At 44.6% G+C, this 13,427-nt stretch overlaps 1 protein-coding gene across 2 annotated transcripts in view; it reads right to left on the bottom strand.

Annotated features, from left to right (window-relative positions):
• MAML2 (mastermind like transcriptional coactivator 2) overlaps positions 1-13,427 on the bottom strand; it is a 214,794-nt gene that overhangs the window by 12,546 nt on the left and 188,821 nt on the right. The gene's annotated exons all lie outside the window — the stretch shown is intronic.

The raw sequence follows: 13,427 nt of genomic DNA, 5'->3' as shown, positions 1-13,427 counted from the left end.
CCTCAATGTTGTACCAGGAGCCTGAGAAACATTAACAGAAGTAACGGGGCTGTGCTGGGGATCCTTCAGGAAACTTGCATTGGGCCCTATGGCAGTTTGTTTGACCACAAGGGAACCAACTCGGCGTCTGCTGGTTCCTACCATCTGGTGAGCAGCAGTGAGAAGTTAGACTCATTGCTAGAAGTGGCATCTATTCTTGGAAAACACAGAAGCGTTATTACTTCCCAGTGGGGTGAATGGCGCTGCTTTCATTCGCCCCATTACCTCCCTGACAAGAGCAATCTCTGAGAGGCTGCTAATGGACTCCCATTAGTGGTGGGATTAAGTAGGCTTAGAGTTTATCAACTTCCTTGGTAAAACAAATGTGTAACTGGACAGGACTTTGAAGAGTGCTTCAAGGTCTCCCTGGTCTTCATGATGGATCTAGATCCGCTTCCTTTTCCCTGTGTGAAGCTTCTTGAGGAAGGGATAGCAAAAAGTCATCTCAGAGGGCAATGGGGACTCAAACCACAGACATATAGGATGAGAACAAACATGGGATGACAATATGCTACTCATTTTCTTCTAGCTATGGTTTTCCTTGGCAGCAATACGTTTTCTGTCTACTTGCTCCACCAGTGTTTGGTACTTGGGCCTTTACCAAATCTAGGAAGTAGCTTTCTCAGTCACACACAAAAATACTCAGCCTGTGTTGGAACACTTGATAGTCAGGTATTCCTTAGCCACCCAGCTGCAAAGAAAATAGGATACACTGGGGAGGTCTCAACAGTTATGAGAAACATCATTTCTCTGACTCCACTTTGTTGCAATTCACCATAGGAACCTAACCACAAAATTGTCTATAGATGCAGCAGCATTTTTGCCCCGCACACAGGAATCCACAGCTGGGTTCTGATGCTCCCTGTTATGCAGTGGTTCTCTCAATAACAAGGTGTAGTGCCGGGGTCTGGTCTGCTACCTAGCTAAAGCTCTGCTCCATGGCCATTTCTAACCATGGCATCCAGGGAAATACGGACTGACCAACAGCAAAACAAGGACTGGTGAGGTGAAGCCTACCCATGCCCTGAAGACCATGGGGCATTGATGCTCATCACTTTGCAAGCTCCAGGGAAGCTCATTTCTGTGCCTTAGCTTTCGCACACCCACAATAACACACACACACTACAAACTAATCCAACTTATCTTTCTACCATCTGCCATGGAAGACATGCAATGATTGTATGGGTATTTCTATTTTAAAATAGCTCTGTGGCTTTTAGATGGGGCCACACGAGTGCATAGCTGGCTAGATACAGTATTTGATGACTGTTCCTGAAATAAAACCCATTACTTTCTTCTGGAGCCACCTGCAGCCCCCAGGGCAGTGTTACAAACCCACCCTTCAGAATTTATTGGGCTCTTACACAATTATATCCTGCACACTTTCTCTCAGTTCTCAGAAGGAATCCAGGATTGCTCGGCACTGCCACATTTTTCAGCCCTTATGTTAGCTGCAAGATAGAAAATACCTCCTTCCTCTCAACAGACCTGCTTGCCAAGTTGTTGCGCAAACTTTTTTGTCTTTCTTAAAATATTTTGAAAAGAAAAATATGTTACAATAAATTGGCTTTGACTTCTATATTCAAATGACAACTCTAGCTTGAACCCAGCCACATGTTACATCCATTAATAGAATTCATCTGTTGTGTTTTTGCACAGATAATGCAGGCTCCCCCAAATGTGCTTCCATAGTCCTGTGCAAAGAAAACCCCAACAAAGCCTAACTTTTTCTCTCCCTCATTCCCTGTCAGCCCATATAAGCTGTGGGGAGGGATTTTGTTTTAAGATAAACTGTGCAGTGTCCATTCATGGCACCTATCAAAGAAAGCTCTTCTGTAACAGCAATTGGCACAAAACACCAGCTGCTTGGCAAACAGACCCTGAGAAAACAGTATAAATCATCAACTTGGAGCCCGTTTGGGTTCTTTTTTTGCATTTGGTCCTTTCTCTGCTGTTCATGAAATGTCAGTGCAAGCCTATGAATCTACAATGTGTTACTTCTGCCTGCTGCTCTTCCATCGGCAGCGATGTGATGGGAGAAGAAAGAACAGTTTCCTAATAAATCAGGGGATTAGCTGCGCAGCAGTTTGACCCTTCATGAAACAGTGCTACCGAGCCCATCTCTCACCCTGTGCTTCATCACTGCAGATCGGATGGCAGAAGGGCTACACCGCTGCCAGGGACGTGGGGTTCTCCCCTGCGCTTGGACAAAGCACGCTTCCCAACACCCCTGCTGAGAAGGGCAGATTTGGGTTGGAGCTAGCCCGCTTTCACCCTGCTCTAAGCTTGGCTTTACTGAAGCAGCTTTACTATGACTCCACACATCTAAAGCTGCCGGTGGCCTTTTGAACTTCATTCCTGAGCTCCCATGCCTGTGGTTTATGCACTTTAACTTCAGAAACCCGTGACCAAAGAAAGCCTGGAGTGGGCCATGAGTGTCCTCTCACCCAGGGGTGCCTCTGCCCAGGAGGCTGTAAGGGCAGCCCAGCATCACTCCAGCCAGAGAACCCTGTGTGCTTCCCTGCATGGTCATACCATGCTGCTTCCCCGCATGGGAAGGGAACCTTCTTTCAGCATTGCTTCCAAGGAGGTGACACAGTGGGAGCACATCCCTGCACTCGGGTGTCAGGGATGGGCTGGAATCATCACATCTCTGACAGGTACAAGTGTCTGTCTGCTCCCAGCTCCTGCTCCACTTACTGCACTGTCCTCCAGCCCTGCAGGTGAGCTGGAGCTCTTGCAGGGCTCTGCCCAGTGCTAGCCAGGCAAGGAGAAGCAGTCGAGGGCTCAGCTAGTGCTCACCAAGCACCACAGGCCCCCATCTGCTCAGCTGGTGCCAGAACTCCAGCACAGAGATGCTCTAAATGCAAAGCAGGTGCGTGGCACCCTGTTCCCTGATGTTAGAGTGAGATGTAAAACCTACGAGAGGCAGAGTTGGTGAAAGCTCCTCAGAGCTGGTAACACAACTGGGGTGTTTGTTCGCAAGCGTCACAAAGAACATTATGCTCAAATGTTTAAATTAGCAGCAAACCAAAACGTTTAAGACTGAGTTTGCCTTTCACTGTCCCTGCTGCAGCTGATTTGTGTTCATACAAATGAAGGGAGGTTTTGGCTTCTAACACACATGAACTTTCTGAAATAGACTTTCCTTCTTTAATCCTTTTCTCCTTTTCTTTTTTCTTTTCTTTTCTTTTCTTTTCTTTTCTTTTCTTTTCTTTTCTTTTCTTTTCTTTTCTTTTCTTTTCTTTTCTTTTCTTTTCTTTTTTCTTCTTTCCTATTTTTCTTTTCTTTTCTTTTTCTCTTCTTTCTCTTCTCTCCCTTCCTTTCCCTTCCCTTTCCTTCCCTTCCCTTCCCTTCCCTTCCCTTCCCTTCCCTTCCCTTCCCTTCCCTTCCCTTCCCTTCCCTTCCCTTCCCTTCCCTTCCTCTCCTTTTCCCTTTTTCTCTTTTTCCCTCTCCTTTTCCCTTCCCCTTTCATTTTCCTTTTCACTTTCCCCTCCCTTCTCCTTCTCCTTTCCCTCACACCCCACCAGTGGGTTAGGATCTGTCTGGATATCATCTCTGTTGCCCTTTTTGGGGCATGCTCCTTTCCGCAGCCCAAGAATTCCAGAAACTGAGGTTCTCCAGCAGACCCAAGGGCCAAGCCAAGTACCAGTCTTAATGAGAAGAGCTGATCTCACTCATGCAACTTTAGGAAGCCAAGCACAGGGTGCTCCATTGAACAGCCAATCTTAGCACCCACCAGCCACCTTCTGAGCCACCTCTTTTCTGCTACAACTAATGCAAGCAAAACCAACCCCTTTCTGCTAAACGCTGGGGTTTCCATGGATATCTGAACTCCAAGCACTGCTTGCTTGTGTCCTTGCCTCAGACAAGAAAACAGAACTCCAGCAGGACCATGGCAGAGTGCCTGTCGAGTAAGAGCTCTTTTAGCTATAGTGAAAAAGCTGGAGGGTTTTCCTAGTTTTAGGAATAACTCCCACTCCTGACTGGAGCACAGAGGGCTTCCTTCTGTGGCAGTGTACACTGTGGGAGCCCCAAGTAGCTCCTGAGGTTACACTGATCTGCAGCACCTGAGGATCTGATCTATGTATCAGGGCTGGAAATAACACAGACTGGGCAGAAACACACCCAGCCCAGTGGGTCAATTCTCCCTTGACTTATTGCTCATAACAGCCCAATGAGGGTGGAAAACAGCATCTTCTGAGCACCTCAAACTCATTCAATGTTTTCTCATGTCTGGAACATAGAATCATGGAGTGATTTGGGTTGGAAGGGACCTTAAAGCTCATCCAGTTCCAACCCCCTGCCACGGGCAGGGACACCTTCCACTAGAGCAGGTTGCTCCAAGCCCCGTCCAACCTGGCCTTGAACACTGCAAGGGATGGGGCAGCCACAGCTTCTCTGGGCAACCTGTGCCGGTGTCTCACCATCCTTGCTGAAGAATTTCTTCCTAAATTCTAATCTAAATCTACCTTCTTTCAGTTAAAAGAAATTCCCCCTTGTCCTATCACTACATGCCCCTGTAAACATACAGCATACAGCATAGATGTGAGTCTCTTCTAAGTTCAGATCTCTAACCAAAAACTTCGATCAGATTCTCTCTAAACAGCATGCTGGAGCTCTCCCTTCACTGTACAGAGGGACCAGGATGCATAATTAGGCCCTAGATGCCTAATTTAGACAACTAAGTTAGGAACCCAGATTAGATGATAAGAACATTCCCTTACACTCCTCATTTTAGATGCTTCTAGTCACACTTGAGTAAGATGCCTGGAAGAGTGAGTGTGAACAGCCCTTGATCTGCCAAGCACCAGTGGATCACTTTCTAAGTAAGGATGTTATACAGAGTGACCTAAAAGCCTCTCAAGTTAATCATGCAGAAGATACTATTATAGGTTGAATTTCTCCTAATACCCTGCCAGAGAGTACTTTTATACATTCCAGCAAGATTGCTTTCATATGTAGAAATAGTGTTTGAAAAACCTGAATATTGCAAGATCCCAAGACATGGTTTTGCTGTGTCTAATATCCAGAGATATAGCTGGGTGAAAGCTGCAAAGTATTTCCCTTCAGTAATTTTGCAGAGTGTTTATAAGAAGTTGGCTCAGCCACATGGGACCATCTTCTGTGTTTTTCTCCTGTGAACATCTGAGCTCTCAGGACATAAAATTTCAGGGCCAACCAAGTTTCCAAGGCACATACACAAGGAATCACGGACACCAGCATTTGCAATTTCACAAGCCCAGGCTGTCTGCCAGGAATACTTATGCCTTCATCCAACCAGGGAAAAGAAGCAAATGCTGTGTCACTCCTCCAACAACCCAAGTGATGGAGCTCAAAGAGGAAATGTGGATGAATCCCTTCAGACACTATGGAGCTGGAAACGATTGTGACAGTAGGGAGCACACACCTGACTTCTGCAGCCTCATGTATGTGAGTCACCTGTTGGAGCAATAGGTTTGGATACGCAGTGATGCAGCAGATAGATACCCACATGCAGAGGGATAGGTATTTCAGCACACTCAACTGCTGCAGCTCTCACTGGGAGAGCCAGGCTTTTAAAAAGGTCTGGTTTTTTACACATGCTGAAATTTAGGTGGACTTCGGAACTATTTTCAGAAATAGGTAGTAATTCTGCTACTCAGTGTTGCAAAAGATCATACATAAAAATAGTGGAAAAGGACATTGTGTGCAATCTCCTAGGTAAAAATGGGTGATCAATCCCCACTATTGGTGAGAAACCACAAGCAAGAGACTTTGATGGATAGTTATTTGTGCAGTTCTTAATAGAAACCTTTTCTGGCACTTTGCCTTTTCAGTGCTAACAAGGAAGCTGCTCACTCCTGAGATCCTTGTGAACTGACTTTCAGCCTTTGGTGATTTATGTGTAGCCTTGCCATAATCCCTTGCTGGAAAGCTGCACACCCTATAGCCACTAGCAGGCAGTCTTACAACGACATTCCCACCCCAATGCCTTAGACTTGGGCAAAATGGGAGCTGCATCTTGCCGGGTCCGAGGCTCAGATTCAGCACTTGCACAATCACATAGCAACAGACCCAGGAACAGGGCCTCATTACAAGCCTTGTCCGACAATCAAGTCTTTAACAAGAACAAAGGTTGACAGTGATTAATCATTAAGACATTTCTTGTTCCTTGCTGCACGTGTTGGAGGCAGCCTCCTGCCGAGGCAGTCTGGCAGATTTCCTGTCTGCGCTGTACCAGGGCCCGTGTCCGCACACAGAGATGTCTTTTCCCAAAGCCAAGCACACAGATGAACGTCTTGTCTCTGTTTCTGAGCACGGCAAATTCGGAATGCATGTGCATTCTGCAAAAATAATAAACCCTCAGCTGTACATCTGATTGCTGTATATTGAGGCAAAACAACCTAGAAGGGATTTGTTCACGTCAGAAATTTTCCCAGAGACTTGCAAGGATGGATTATTGGTATTTTACCACGTGTACTGTGATGAACTTTTAATGTCATCTACTGGCATAAAGTATATACGAAGGTCTGCATCTTAGAAAGATTTTGTTTATTTGTAATGAAAATAACATGCACGTGTTGAAAGTTCAACAGAGGAGGTTATTGTGAAATGTCTGCATCAGAACAGGAATGTTGGCTCCATCGAAGTTGATGGCAAAACTCCAGCTGACTTCAACGGGGCTAGAATTTCCTCCCAGGTCTCCATCCAGCCACAGGGGCACAGTGGCACTCTTGGCTTGGAGAGACCTCAGCCTGCACCTTCTGAACAATATACTTTCCTCGTCCATAGACCAGCAAAAAGCCTCTGCTAATGTACCTGGGCAAAGACTATCCTGAGGTCTGTGTGGAGCTCTGGTTTTAAATGTCTCATGCTCTAACAACCACGCCAACAGGCATGAATGATGAAGACTCCTATCAGGTTTTTGACAAGATCAGACACATAATGATTTGTTCTACTTCAGCATTATCATTTGCAATGGCTGTAATATCCACATTGCAACATGCCAAGCCCTTTAGTTTATCACCTCACAATTGCAGGAAACCAAATTAGAGAGGTTTAAGAAACTGCCACTCCTCTATCTAAAACAAGAGCTGGTGTGAGTGGACCTCTTATGCCTAGTGCTTAAGGAGAAGGTATGTGCACGCTCACAGGCTCTGTGCTTCCGCTAAGGAGTGGTAATTGCCAGTTGAGGCAGTGAAAACTTCCTACACTGACTGAATTAGACACTTGTGATTATCTGTCTGTATCTTTGGTGTGGGCATATATTATCTGTCTATAGATATACGTTTTTCATCTAAATGTTCTTGTCTCATTGCCATATGTTTATTATCTTTCCCCAGAATTATCTAGCCTGAGGTTGATACAGAGCATGGAAAATTTCAGCCCACTTAGAAATACTATAAGTAATCAAAATCAGGGTCCTGTACGAGGAAGCATTGGATGAATTCAGTAATAGGTGTCACTCTTGCACATACATGGTTATGTTTAAATGTCCAGTTTGCAGAAAAGTGCTAAAAACAACGCTGAAGTCTTACACATAAGAGGCTTACATATAACATGTGGTTCTTTGTCATCCTCATGCCTTACCCTCATGTTTCCCCCTGAAGTAACTCTGACAGTCCCACTAGCCCAAGAGCACATGGCCACCATACAGGGGAGTGTGGTCCAGAGGTCCCGAGCTTGAGGAGACCTGGGCTGCTAAGATCTCATGGAGCAGTGCATAGTCAACTAGCTAAGCGTGGAATATTTCTTTTCTAAGCCCACCATTTGTTCTCAAAGATAAACCCTCCTGAGGGACATAAAGCTCAGGAGAACATTGTGTGAATGCAGCCATCTTCCAGGCCTGAACCTGCCCAGTGTTGTCACTGTAAGATCAGGTCAACACTGGTGCTGCATTTGCAAATCTATTACTTTCTAACAGATCTAATGGAAATAGAAGGAAACAGTTTGTGCCTTTTCTTCTTCATCATAAACACTAATGCAAAATTCTATAGGAAATTACTGTAAATTTTTTATCCTCTTGTTTTCCATGCTATTCTCTAGTTTCCTTAACTTTTCCCACTGGCATTTATCTAGGTTTTCTTTGAACCTTGCATATCCCTCGTCATATAGGATTCACCCTCCCTACTAATTGTCTGTAGTTTAAACACATTTGTGTCATTTCTAAATAACAACCACAAAAGAAAAAAAAAGGTTGATGACACAATGTGAAAATTTTCCTCAAGCAATGAACCAAAGCAAAGCAAACACCATGAAATGCCAGTTTTTCTGCAGATGGAACAGGCAACCTGAACAAAATATTTAATGAAAAAAAGAAAAAATAATTAAACACAAAGAACAACAACAGCAACAGAAAAACCACATCACTGGGACCAAACGCTTGAATACAAATGGACACAACATGGGTGACATGACTGTCAGAGACACATATTAAGATCAAAGCCCTCCTGCTGTGAATACACAGCAAGAACATAGCATCCTTAAACCAAAGCCTCTTGGGATCTGCTTTCTAAACCAACAGTTCTGAGCTCTGATGGAAGACAACGCCAAGTACTGAAAAGCAATGTGTGAAGAATGGCTCTGACCTGCGTCTCCGTGTGCTGATTAAAGCCTCTGTTGGGACCCGTGGTAGGACCAAATCTCTTTGTTCCAAGTTACCCATCCCGGTACAATGACTGATGCTAACCAAAATCAGCACCTGGGGTGGGGGCCAAGTGTCACTGGGCACCAAAGGGGTGAGGGGACAATAAATCATGTCCCCACTGTGACAGCCCTGGCACATGGGTGTGAGTAAACAACGCAGGGTTCAACGGAGCAGATCTGACTGCCCATCTGCTTGGTTTAAATGAGTCCCTAAAACACAACCTCAACTGTGGTCTTCCTTCTTCTTGCTGAAGGGCCCTCTCCTTCCTTTATAATGATCAGTTTCTTTGTTATAAAACAACTTAATTGGATGGGTATTAATTTTCAGGAATTGACATAAACCTTAGGTTCCTGCCATCCCCTCTTCCTCTCTGGATGAATGTGAGACAATGGTGCCAGTGGCCACAGCAGCCTGAGGGTTTGACAAATCTACCTATTCTTCATCCATCTGTGCCAACAGCATTTTCATGAAAAGGTAAAAACACAGCTTTCCTAAAGAGCACTTCCAGGATTGCCTCATTTTTCACTATGAATTCAAGATGTAGGAAGCAATGTGGTTTTATTGGGTATCCCAGCAGGAAGAATACTTCTTCTCTGGGTGAGTCGAAGCGTAAAGTCAGGTCCCTCAATTTTAGAAGTGCAAAATTCCATCTCTTCCAGGAGCTAGTCATTACAGCCACTGGGAAACTGCCTTCAGGATCAAGGGAGAAGAACAGACCTGACAGATCTTTAAGGGTGCTTTCCATAAAGCACAAGATCTCTCCCTCCCCAGGTGTAAGAAATCAGGAAAGGAAGACAAGAGACTGGAATGGATGGGTTGAGACCTGCTGGTCAAACTAAAGGGCAAGAAGAAAACGGACAGGCAGAGGAAGCAGGGACAGGTATGGTGCGAAGAGCACAGGGACACTGCCCAGTTGTGTAAGGATGAGGTCAGAAAGGCCAAGGAATGGCTGGAGCTGAACTTGGCCAGGGACACAGAGAATAATAAGCAGGGCTTCTGCAGGTATGTCAGCCAGAAAAGGAAGAACAAAGAAACTGTAACCCCCCTGATGAACACAACTGGCAAACTGGTAATGATGGGCAGGGAGAAGGCTGAGGTACTCAACAACTTTTTGCCTCAGTCTTCACTGGCAATCTCTCTTCCCACACCTCTCGAGTGGATGGAGCACAAGGCAGGAACTGGGGGAGTGAACTCCTTCCCACTGTAAGAGAAGATCAACTTTATAAGAAAGACGGGGACACTTCTAGTAAGTCCTGTTGCAATAGGACAAGGGGAGATTCAGGCTAGATACAAGGAAGAAATTTTTACAATGAGGGTAATGAAACACTGAAACAAGCTGCCCAGAGAGGTGGTAGATGTCCCATCCCTGGAAACATCAAAAGTCAGGCTGGACGGGGCTCTGAAAAACTTGGTCTAGTTGAAGATGTCCCTGCTCATTGCAGGGGGGCTGGATTTGATGACCTTTACAGGTCCCTTCCAACCCAAACTATTCTATTATTCTGTGACAGAGGTCACCCAATCCCACTTTCACCCCTGCAGAGTTTAGCTCTTTGCCTGGCCAGGATCTCCATCATGGGAGTTTATACTTTGCCTCACTGCCCCTCTGGCAGCATTACTGGACATGGCAATGCTGCATGGTTGTTACTTTTTTATCTGGCTTCAGAGGGAAAAAAGATTAATCAAAGATGACAGAGGGCCACTACCATTGTATAATAGCACAGGCCTTTCAAGGAGAGCCTGGCATCTCATTGAGCTCAAAGAAAGGTGCAACAGTACTTGGATGTAGTGAGTTGTTTCTTCTGTTCTTTGCCTCCAATCTTTAGAAAGCTGAAATGGAGCCAGCTACAGAGGTCAGAGTAGCTTGATCCACCAGGGACTAGCCCTGCCTTGGACAGCATGCCTGAGAGGAATTATCTGAGGAAAGGCTTCTTTAAATCAGACAAAGTCAAAAAGAATTATACTTCTGGCATTTATTTAAGCTATTTACTGCCCAAATCTTGCAGCGTGGGAAAGAATAACAGACTATCCAGAGCCTGCCTTATGCCAGCTACCAGATAACGAGCAACTCTGAAGAATGGGGCAGTTGGTGCCAACAAAAACCTTCTTGGACTTCTGCTCATTTTGCGTTATTCCTGTGCAAGAGCAGTGAAAACCTGTTTTGTATCCCTGTTTTTAAACAGACCTACTCATGTATGAAAAAGAACAGGTGAACAGGGTATCACTGTCCTGCTTGCTTTCAGGAGAGGAAAACCCAAATGCAATTGCCTGTGTCTACAAATCATCCTCTAATTATGCTGTGGCATTTCCCACACTTGGGAAATAGCAAAGTTCAGTACCCCACAGTGCAAGGACTAGGGGTCTCTCTGGTTAGCCTGTTACACTCATGCTGTCTCCCCTGCCAGACAAGCCCTGGGCTTTGCTATGGGGGACACAGCCTTTTCTGCTGGCAAAGCGTTTGAAGAGGCATTGGGGAGATTCAAGTTCTGGCCCCACCTTTGCATGGAGGTGGAACTTGGTCCATGGCTTGAAGAGTGAGCTGACCTTTCTCTTTTCTCTCATCCTTTCATCTAAAATGACTTCTCAATTAAGTTACCACAAGCAGTAGTAAGCACATCCTGGCAGCAAAACATTCTCTTTTCTGCTTCTAAATGTGGCCGTAGCTAAATGTTTTGTTTAAGTTTTCCATGTTCCTGCTATTCTGTCTGGAGAGGTCCTTGGGTCCTTGTTTCATGTGTCATCAAAACCGCAGATGACATAAACTTCACTGTGAACTTTGCTTTCTTGAATGTATAGCCTGGCTTTGACTGGCACCTAGCCTCTCACCCCTATAAGGAGGAATTGTTTCACTGCCTCCCCCACTGCCACTGTGTTCTCTACACCAGCCCTTTTCCTCCTCAGTCTCATAGCACATACTAAAAATATACAGGTAGTACTATCTTTAGAAGCAACTAATATAGAAATCCTTTGTCAACATTACATTGCTCAGCTTTTCTGCAACAATTTGTAGAGCCTGAATACGTTCCATGAACAAGACAGCAAGCAGAACTGAGAATGAAGATGTTCAGCATCCTGATGGTCACAGTCACAGAAGCTAATAAACACATAAACTAAGAAAGGAATCAATTTATTGTTATCAGGCTTTTCAGGGGACAGAATATGTACTTCTCACTGCCTGGTGGCAGGGCTGAGAAGATATAAGTACAGTAAGGAGCCTTTCATAGGCATCTGCAATGTCTGTTGAGATGTTACGGACCGGACAGCTTACACAAAACACTGAACTAGAAACACCTTATAAAACCCCAACACTTAACTGTGCTTACAAGGAGAGAAAGCAAAGGAGAAACCAGATGAACTAAATGAACTGATTCTGTGAGTTGTACTACATTCCGTAAATACTTGGTTAGACAGCACAGAGGTAAATAAAAAAAGGAGTTGGCTTGGTTTGACTTGGCTTGGCCTGTAGAGGTCATCCCTTTGCAGTCCTGACAAGAGAGAACTGTTCATTTATTACAAGTTTGGATTATTTTGGATTTTAGATACTCCAAGCCTGCATATTTGCTCTACTGAAAAACTATCTTGAACTCTGACATCCTTTTCCCTGTCCTAAAAAGCAAAAGTTGGATTCATTCTTGGGCAACAGACAGCATATGCCTCCTTTAACTTCAAAATAAGGTTTAAATGGGATTTACTCGGCTCACTGGTTTGTGCTATCTTGCATAGAAATAGATTTTACCCAAAGGCTGCTTTACAGGCTGCTCCTGCATGTGACCTTCCCTCTGGGCCACATAAAAGTTTCTGGTAAGTTTATCAGATGTTACAGGCTGAAGAAGCCTATGTAGACTGTGTGGATTCAAACAACAGGAAGAGACTGACACAGAAGAATTCATGTGCATTTTGATAAAACATCTCTAAAATACTGTGTCCCCCTTGTTATTACAAATACAGAAGTGATATGATGGGAAATAATGTGAGTTTTAACCAATGGCATAAAGTACCTCAAATGTGTGTTGGAATATGTATGATTGTGTGAATTAGATCACTTGGGACGTGTAGGGCTAGAAAGGGCAGGTTTATGAAGTAGTTGCTTGGCATGGTAAAGTGCTCTTTCCAAGTTCATCTTGTTCTCCAGACCTAAGAGGTGTCAAATTCAGGGAATAGCCCCTTTCTAGCAAGGTCTTGCTCTTTAAAAATGTTTCCTTGATTTTAATAACAAGGATGTTAGCTGTGCCTCTTGATTTCTGCCCTGCTTCTCTGCAATAATTTTTGTGTGACTAATCAGAGTTGAATCTAATGAAAATAAAGTGTTAATTAACTTTATCTAATCTCAATCTAATCTGACAGCAGCAACCCACATCTGCTGCCTTGCTGTGCACTCCTATTTGGACCACCTACTATACATGGATAATTAGGTGTCGCAATTACTATGGCATCTAAACCAAGAGAGTGCTGAGTGATTCAGACAGCCATCTCAACAGCCAGGCCCACCAGTCCCTGCCTTCCTAGACATGCAATGGGCAGGAGTTATGTATTGTCCCATCTTAGAGCCAGAAATGGATTCACTTCATGTCGTTATAAAGTTGAGTATCTACTCAAGTCACCCAGGCTCAACCTGTTGTTCACGAAGTGAAGGCAACTCATTGCCTCTAGAGGGTTACTGCTCAAGTCTGGCCTCTGAAACGGATGGGGTGAGTCTGGAGGTGTCCCTGTTCTTCTGCTGAGTGGAGGAGCTTGGAGGGCTAATTTGGACATGAGATTATGT

The sequence above is a fragment of the Strigops habroptila genome, chromosome 2 (genome assembly GCF_004027225.2).
Source record: "Strigops habroptila isolate Jane chromosome 2, bStrHab1.2.pri, whole genome shotgun sequence".
Taxonomy (NCBI): domain Eukaryota; kingdom Metazoa; phylum Chordata; class Aves; order Psittaciformes; family Psittacidae; genus Strigops; species Strigops habroptila.
This window is presented reverse-complemented; position numbering and strand designations above follow the sequence as displayed.